Here is a 9705-nt window from a genome sequence, read left to right as displayed (position 1 = left end):
TAATTTTTACAATTAAGATTATATCAATTCCTCATATCGGACACGAGTATCTTCTGGCTATTTTCGGACTTGGTATATTAAAAAACAAAATGAACCTACTGAAAGTATTTGAAAGTTCTTTATGTATATGAGAACACTATTCTAAAGCCTTTGGATATTTTTTGAAAGATCGAAGTATTAAGAACACAAAACAACTAATTTCTCGAGAAATTGCTAATACTCAATACATAGTGTAATAAAAATGCATATACATTGATCTAATTCAGAGTTTTTAGTTATCCATAACAATGAAGCTACTAATACCAATATATATACAAAGTTTAAAAATAAGTTTTTATTTTATCACAAAGAAACAAAATCATAATAATCCACCATACCAGGATTTGGAATCACAATATACACATCTTTAATCCACCATACCAGGATTTGGAATCATAATATACACATCTTTAATCCACCATACCAGGATTTGGAATCACAATATACACATCTTTAATCCACCATACCAGGATTTGGAATCATAGTATACAAATTTTTAATCCACCATACCAGGATTTGGAATCATAGTATACACATCTTAGTGTTTCTCAGCATGTACAGTTCTTATTTGATGGCTTTAAAAATAGAAAACCTCTCATTTTACGATTGAAGACAGTGTCATATCAGTATACTTTTTGTCACTGAATAAAACAACAACAACAATTGAAATCACTTACGGATTAACAGTTTCAGCGAATCCATCCCAAGTAATCGTATTTGTTAATTATTTCTTAAGTTTAATAAAATTAATTAATACTAATGTAATGTAATCCCTTTGTTTTTATTTAGGTATATTCATTGTTTTATGAACGAGAAACGGGATCGCTTTTGAAAGTATTAGCTGTGTTGCTGTGCTTGTGTATATGTTTTATTTGGAAATATATCTCAAATAAAAGTCGTCTACAATCAAAGCATATTGAAGAAGTTTTTTATACTTTATTTTGGGTTTAAACCTGATGCAATTTCACATGTATGAATCACGATGTGAGTAATTCTGTGAGAAGCACGAGGCATTAAATCAATAAAAAAATCCGTGGTTTTAGTAGATCAAGTGAGTTCTTAGAAATATAAACAGAAATGAGATGTTTAAACTTATCCTGGAATACAGTATATATATATAACTATGGCTACAAGTGTAATAACTCTTCACAAAAGTGGAATTAGCATTCCAAGCATTTTCAGTATTAATATAGTTTGAAAGAGACATGCGTTTGTGATTATAGACGGCCTATTTTGGGAAGATGGGCTAGATTGGTGTACTTTGTTCCACTAGGTTAGCAATGATTGAAAGTCATAAAGACCACAGTAAATCTACAACTGCTTGTCATAAGATCAAAAGATCTGAACACACTAGAACTCAAAGTGGTGCTGGGCACGTTAAGGTTGTTCTGATAACTCTTACTAATATTATTTAGTAGTGTTTTTTTGTACACATAGAAGGGATGTAATGGATTTGCAGAAGTATAGATAAGTGGACTGTATGGTTTTCGTATCAGGGAACAGACTAATGGCAGTAAACAAGAGACCACTGCATGAATAAGTTACGAGATATATGTTTTCAATATTAGTTACCGTTCCATTTATTGAAGGACCATCTAATCCCACATTCAGAAACCTATAACTTTTAGTATCAATAGTATGTACATCAGCTGGTGGTGTTCTCAAATGAAAAAGAGAGTTGAAAATTTCTTTTCGACGTTCATATTTAGTAAATAGTTTAAGCAACTATTATCTGATAGTGTGTAGTAGAGCTGATAATCTCCCATAGGCTCTATTAGAGTTATTAATATGCAAACAAGTCCTAAAGCTTTTGAATAAAATGTTTTTGTTTCAAAACAACAGTTACTGAAATTTATCCCATTACTTGAAAATAATGAGTTTCATTCGAGAAGAAACCCACACGAGGCAGCCATAAAATGATACATTTGTTAGCATTTATGAAATATATAAATAAAAATACCTTGTTTATGTATCACTTTTTAAACTTTGAAGAACAGACTGGAGGATTGAAAGCATGATATTAAAGGGTTAGAATTGAAAGCATGTTTACATAAAAAATGACTAATAACACTCCATAAAAAAAGAATTTATTCAAACCCGATGTTTTTTTCGGTTATCAGTTTTTATTTTTATGTGACACTGTAACTCTTGAGAAAGGAATAAGCCAAACATCGAATTTGAATGAAATCGTTTTTTTTTTCTGGAGTGTGACTAGTCGTTTATTGTTTGTGCCCTTTAGATCATGTATAGTGATTGTAATAGATCAACATGCTCTCTACTATAATTGTTGGTTTGTTGTTGAACATCATTGAATCTACTACAACATACATAATTTGATATGAGCTTCCCTAATCGTTAACTATTCTCTTAGTTTACTGTAATAACCATACCTAATTAAAAAGTTAATAGTTCTCCATTTGCAGATAAACCATATGTCGAAAAATTAATCGACTTACAAGCACAATCAGATACAAGAAATTAAACAATAGTTTAGCTGACAAAAACAAATGTGTGTGTGAAAAAGTAAACAGACTTTTAGTTTGTAGTATGATTATGAGTAGAGAAGTTATGAAGTCTTTTACTTGATACATGTAACAAGGGTCGCAGCCAAACAATGTGAGGCCCGGGATAACTGGTCCAATTGTCTCCCCTCCCACCTTTAACGGCACCCATGCATGTAACAAGTGTCGCAGCCAAACAATTTGAGGCCCGGGATAACTGGTCCAATTGTCTCCCCTCCCACCTTTAACGGCACCCATGCATGTAACAAGGGTCGCAGCTAACACTTCCGACTGTAGGTCTACCTGTCGAAAATACTAGTGTCTTATCGGGTTTTTGTGAAACCGACTTCTTTTAAACCTATTTGTGTTCTGCTACATATCATGGTTTAAAAGTTAATGTTTTAAGCTACAATCATACTTTAAGAAATTTAACCACTTTTACCTTATGCATGCAACCATTTATCAGAAAATAAAAATCTGTTCTATTTATTACTAAAAATATCAGTGAAGCCCACTGTTTTAGTTGTATTTACAATCGCGGGTAAACAATCTGTATTTCCGCTTACAGATACAACACATGTTATGAAGTTAAACAATCGTTTATTCACATTCAATCATACTTCCGTAAGTTATAAAGCCTTTTAGAGTATACACGTCAAGAAGAGTCTTTTAGTTACAGTTACAAATGTTCATAAAAAAAATAGACGTTTGGAGAAAAAATACAACAGAGAATTATACAATAGCTTGTTTAATAAATTCAGTCATATGTCAAAAAAGTGAAATGGAATTTTATTTTAAAGATATGCCAAGTCGCTGACTTGTCAGGTTTTCTGTACTGATCTAAGAACCTAGCCCTGATAAGAGTGTTTGTTCTAAATCTTTAACCGTAATTCACTCAGCCTCAATAATGATAATAATACTAAAACTTGGTTTCTAGGACTCCGCTTTATTTAAAGTATTTTCACTGTCATCGGTTGCTATTATATATTGCTGTTAGATACGGAACTAGTTTTGACATACATTTCCAACCTTTCACTACGTATTACACGTCTGAGATGGTTGATAGTTCACAACTTCAGGGTGGACTTTCAAGGGGTAGTTCTCACCAAACCGGTTTGATTTTATCTCACACCTTTTTTACCATTTAATTTCTCTGCTTCTCCAAATGAATGGTGAATAAGTGCAACAAATAATAGTCATACAAGTGATACTAATACGATAACCAACAAAAACAGAGAAAGGAATAGCGGGATATTAAGATAATTTTTGGATTCATTTTGGTTTTCATTTGTTCCAACTGAAATAAACATGGATTGCACATAATTCTTTAGTTATTGTTGTTTATGTGGTGGGCAGCGTCCAGGCTACGTATAGAATATTGAAGACCCAAACTATTTCGATCCACTTTAATGCAATTATACAACACCAGGGCACCAAAAGTATTGTTGTGCACTGACGCAGTACGGGTCTCAGCAGGGAAGGTGCAGTTAAACTACACTTCGTATTTTGTTTTTTTGTAACACTATAACCACGTAAAACTGTTTACGACTTCTTTGTTAAGAGTAACAAAGGATTAAATCAAATAATATACTCGGATGTTTAACTGTACAGTTTTATCAACCTCTGACAGAGTCTGAAAAATGTACAAATACATAACTCTTAAAAACTGGTTTTGAATTCTATCTCACATTTTTGTGTAGAATGATTTCGAGTTATAAAGAAATGAATGATTACACTTTATTTTAATAAAAGTTTATTCAAGAGATTCTCACAAGTTTATTAGACAGCTCAACTCTTTACAATACTGATATGATTGACGTTGGATCGACTGGAATCATACTCCGAAAAGTTAGTGTTTATTACCTTAGTTTGTTAATCTTGCTTGAAGCCTTACAATGCATCAGGGACGTGAACGCTGATGAAAAATGACAGAATAAACTTCAAAAGTTATAATATAAAATTAATGTAATAAAAAATAGTCTACCTTTCAAGTCTAAAATAATTATATAAGCGATAATCTTTATAATATTGTAAACCCCAGAACAAAATGAAAGTAACTTTTAAGCTAATAACACAAGCATTGTAATATATATATCTAAATAATGTAATAAAAGTAAAAAAAAAAATTATAACTTTAAGCTAATGATACAAGTGCTATTAAACGTAAACACAAGTAGAGTTCGTCTACTTGTATTAGGCCTAATGATCAAAATACTTTAGTTGGAACAACGTCAGATGCTAATTTACAAGAATGGATGAACAAAGATATATTTATTAAAGAAGAATTTTAGTAGTCCTGAAATGTGTTATATAATAATTAAGATAAGGATCTTAATCATTGAATTGGATAAATGGACAACAGAAAATTGAATTTTACAAAAGGCTTAGAATTGGGCGTAAAGGCTTGAATAAGAAGAACGTGTTTTTAATCAAGATTTACTTATTTTTTGATAAACTAACAAACAACAAGCTTTTTACGTACAGTTTAGTAAAATGTTCAGAAGGCTCATTGGTTAATTAAATTTTAGAATAAAAATATATTCTGTAATTTGTTTATTATAGATTCATTGAAATTTAATTTTTGTCAAATTGCATCATTCAAGTCTGACTTTGGCCGGTTTGTAATAGAAAAACTTAGGTTAAAGACGATACTTCAATATATATATATATATGTTGATACCACATTTTCGTTAACCACGTGTAATAAGTGTTTATGTTCATGTGTTAATGATCAGTAGTAGATTGTATTGTTGTAAACCTATTTGTACCGTATATGTATATCAGGGGTGATGAAATTCAGCAAATCATGAAATAAAACTATAAAGTAATAAAATAAAGTTATTGAGCATCATGAAACTGTCGTTTTATTTTACAAAAATAACCGATTTTAAATAACTTTCATTCAAATCTTACTGTAACTTTGTTTTCGAGCAACAGGCGTGTCTCGTTCTATATGATCTACATTATAAAGGAGGGTGCGATACAACATGCGCTCATTAGATCTAAAAAGCTATGTTTTACTTTCGCGGTTCCAGTCGTATCAAGGTACCCAACATATAGAGGTCAGGTTAATACTTAATTATGCCACACCTGTTACGTTTTTCCATACTCATGAGACTCAACGTCACGCTTTCGCCTTTTTGGTGCTCACAAACCTCGTAAGTTACAACGAACTGAAGTTTGATATAACTTTCATTGTGATATGGGAAGTTTGAGATTTGTTCTGGTATCTTTTGAACACACTGTATACTACTAATAAAGAAGGATTAAGTAGACGACAAACATTTTTGTACACCCATTGTTGACAAATAAATATATATACTTTTTCAATATTGGGAACGCACATTCACAGTGTGGTCGTGAAAACAACATATTGAAGGTGGTGATTATGTGTGGCGAATATCAGACACCTTTTTCATTTTTATGTGGCGAATATCAAACATCCTAACACTGTGTGTGATGGTTATCAGATTTTAAATAGTCCATTGTTGAGATTAGAAGTACTTATTACCAAAATAAAAGATAGATTGTTTGTTTGAAGTTAAGCACAAAGCTACACAATGAGCTATCTGTGTTCTGCCCACTACGGCTATCGAAAACCTTTTTATAGCGTTGTAATTCCGCAGACATACCGCTGGGCCACTGGAGGCGAGATGAGTTGTAATTGGAGTTCCCTTTGCCGTCTATAGGTTTTACGTGAAACGTCTCAAAAATATGATATTTTGAGCTCAAAAATCAGATGTGAATAGCGTAAATTATATTCACTGTCTTGTGTTTATAGATAAAGACACGATGTGAGATTAGTCCTAAACTATAGGCTTCGACAGTAATTTTTATAACGTCATTTACACATTTTAAAGACGTTGTGTTCCTTTAAGCATTCTATTTTTCTTGTCACAAATTATGTTACAGTACAAAAATTATCGCTAATAACAACAGTTTGTATGACAAAATCATGGTCAGAAGGCTTTATTAGCATCAAAATTTGCTTTGAATAAAACTTTTTAATGAAAAGAAAATCGTGGTAGGGAGCACAAATAGTTGAAATTTGTTCATTGTTTTTGTTTAGTGAGTGTAAAACTACAATATGGGTTATCTGCACTTTGTCCATCGCTGGGATTTGAACGCCGGATTTATGCAGTGTAGGTACATAAACTTATCGCTTACCCAGCCGTGAATTATATTTTTGCGTCTTTTTTATATTTTAGAATTAGGTAAATTTTCATTAACATTTTAATGTTTTTGTTTTAAGAAAGGTGTCGGGTGAGATGATAATCAATGACTGTCATTTGTTTAATTCATCTCTGAGGTAGGGCATAGGTGTTGGTATCACAGCGATAATACACTTCACACAAGCCTGAAATGCGTTAATACTTTTTCATTTTAATCAAACATGCCAGCCCTTTCAGCCGCGAGGGCGTTATAATGTGACACTGAATCTCACTATCCGTTGGAAAAAGAGTAGACCAAGAGTTGGCGGGGGTGGGGATGACTAGCTGCCTTCACTCTAGTCTTTCACTGTTAAATTAGGGACGGCTAGCACAGATAGCCCTCGTGTAGCTTTGCGCGAAATTCAAAAACAAATAAATAAATTTTTCTAATTCTACATATTCCCTGAAAAAAATCTCATATCCAAACGATTCACACGATGAAATATCAGCAATTATTGTAACGCTTAAATATGTTTTAAAATCAACAGGTACAGCCTTCCATACACATGTGTAAAGGTAAAAAAAAAGTCTTCTAGAACGTTTTAGTTACTCACGAAACGAATACATCATCTTATACTTAAAGTAACACATGTTTCGTAATATATTTTTATTATTATTTTTCTTTAAAGTCTGCTGCCCTTAACACAACAATCGACTCTTTTGAATTCAAAACATGCACGTAAGCATCTGTACGATTTTAACAACACATTTCAGAAAAAAGAAATGACAAATACATCCATGAAATTTACACGTGAGTAAAATTTTGAAGCGTCAGTAAAGTGAGGAACAACCTGATATTTCAACTCACCACCTGATATAAAAGTGTTTTCGCCAAATTTGATTCATAGTGTTCGCATTATAAACCACTCCCATTTTAGCCCTATGTTTCTGAAACTCACAAAGCTCCTAGATGTCATTTCATGTCTATTAATGATCAAAGTATAATTATAAAAATACGCCTTTTCTATGGTAAAACCATTCCAAAGATACTCGTTTTGTTTTGAAACGAACTCTGAAACATGTATAAATAAGATACAAAATCACTTTATTATGGAAATAGTCTAATTATTACTGAGAGTAATGTTTTTATTCATTTTCTAATGTTGTATCGTCTAAGCGTTTGTTTTAAATTAAAATGTTACTACACATGAAAATTGTTACATTCGATAATCTTACGTTTAACTTATACGAACCTGACCTTAAACAAAAGAACTAAAAATCTCATACGAATGTCTTAGCTTCAGATAGTTTATTTAAGCATAAGGTAAAACATAGACATCAAAACTGCATTTAGATTACATTGCCTTAGAACAGGACATTAACATAACTTTAATTTGATTACAGGTAAGTTTAATATGTGTTAGTTTCTTTGAGAAAAATTATACGCTAGAAGACGAAGTGTGGAGAGGAAAAAGTAGACGAGTTTATTTAATTGAGAGAAGGTATACGTATAAATGAGGTCATGGATAATAATAATAATGTACTTGTATTTTTACGTATAAATAATTTAAATATGCATTAAAAACTTGCCATTTAAAGAACGTTAAATAGCAATCTTAAATTTCTTAAACATCATTAACAATTGAATGAAATTAGCACTTAAATTTAGATCTCAAAGTTCAAAGTTAATAAAACTCAACTAACCCTTTTATGATTTAACAATATAAACATATATGAAAGTCCACTATTTTGCTATATCACTCATGCAGCACGTAGACAGAAGGTGTAACAGCTTATGGCTTTCAGTTAAAACAAAAATGATGGTTGGGAATTACAAACAAATAAACAATATTTCGTCATCTAGGCTGCTGCCTATCGTATTATGGTATCGATTATAAATCTAAAATTTTCCGTTGACTGTGTATACCATCGCGGTATACCATGTTCATCAACTTTTTAAAATGACTTTAAAAGTTGCTGTTACTCAGGTTATTATTTGTCGTGGTTTATGAAATCACTTTGGAAAATTTATCCCATACTTTGCAATATATTCTAGCTTTTTTTTATTATTTTTTTATTATTTTTCATAATATTTGGGCCTGGTGGTTAGGGCCCTCGATTCGCAATCTGCGAGTAACCGGTTCGAATCCCCGTCACCGCACATTCTCGTCCTTTTAGCCGTGGAGACGTTGCAACAGGACGAAAAATCTAATTATTTATTGGTAAAGAGTAACCCAGGAGTTGGCGTTGGGTAGCGTTGAATAGCTGCCTTCCTTCTAGTCTGTCACTGCTAAATTAGGAACAGCTAGCGCAGATAGCCCTAGAGTAGCTTTACGCGAAATTCAAAAGCTACACAATGGGCTATCTATGCTCTGCCCACCACGGGTATCGAAACCCGGATTCTAGCGTTGTAAGTCCGCAGACATACCGCTGTGCTACTGGGGGGCGTGACGAAATAAAGATAGTTAGAAAAAATCATTCTAGGATATTGCGCGCAAGTTGGATATCTTCGTTGCTAAACCAGTTTTTACTATATTAATTTGAAGATATGATCTAAATAGAATAATTGCAATAAAAATAATCTATTTACATACGCAGAGAATATTTACGGGCTACAAGTACCCGTAATTATTTTCGAATGATGTTTTTTTTAATGTTTGGATATGAGGAGCAGAAACAGTCGTCTGCGTATAATCTACATAATTTACATCTTTCCTAACAATGGTTGACGGTTTGATGGAAAACTAAACACAATCTTGTATTAAACCAAAATACTGTCTTGTAAGTTTTATAATAGGATAATGTAGGCAGCGTCTAGTGATAAACGCAGTACTAAAAACTATGGTTCCTTTACGTGTAAGTTCTTCATCCGAATCAGTCAGAAGTGAAGGCGTAAGCTTATTCGAGTTATTGAACTAATGTCACCTAGGCTTATTCGAGTTATTGAACTAATGTCACCTAGGCTTATTCGAGTTATTGAACTAATGTCACCTAGGCTTATTCGAGTTATTGAA

Source organism: Limulus polyphemus, unplaced genomic scaffold (genome assembly GCF_000517525.1).
Source record: "Limulus polyphemus unplaced genomic scaffold, Limulus_polyphemus-2.1.2 Scaffold440, whole genome shotgun sequence".
In the NCBI taxonomy this organism is placed as follows: domain Eukaryota; kingdom Metazoa; phylum Arthropoda; class Merostomata; order Xiphosura; family Limulidae; genus Limulus; species Limulus polyphemus.
This window is presented reverse-complemented; position numbering follows the sequence as displayed.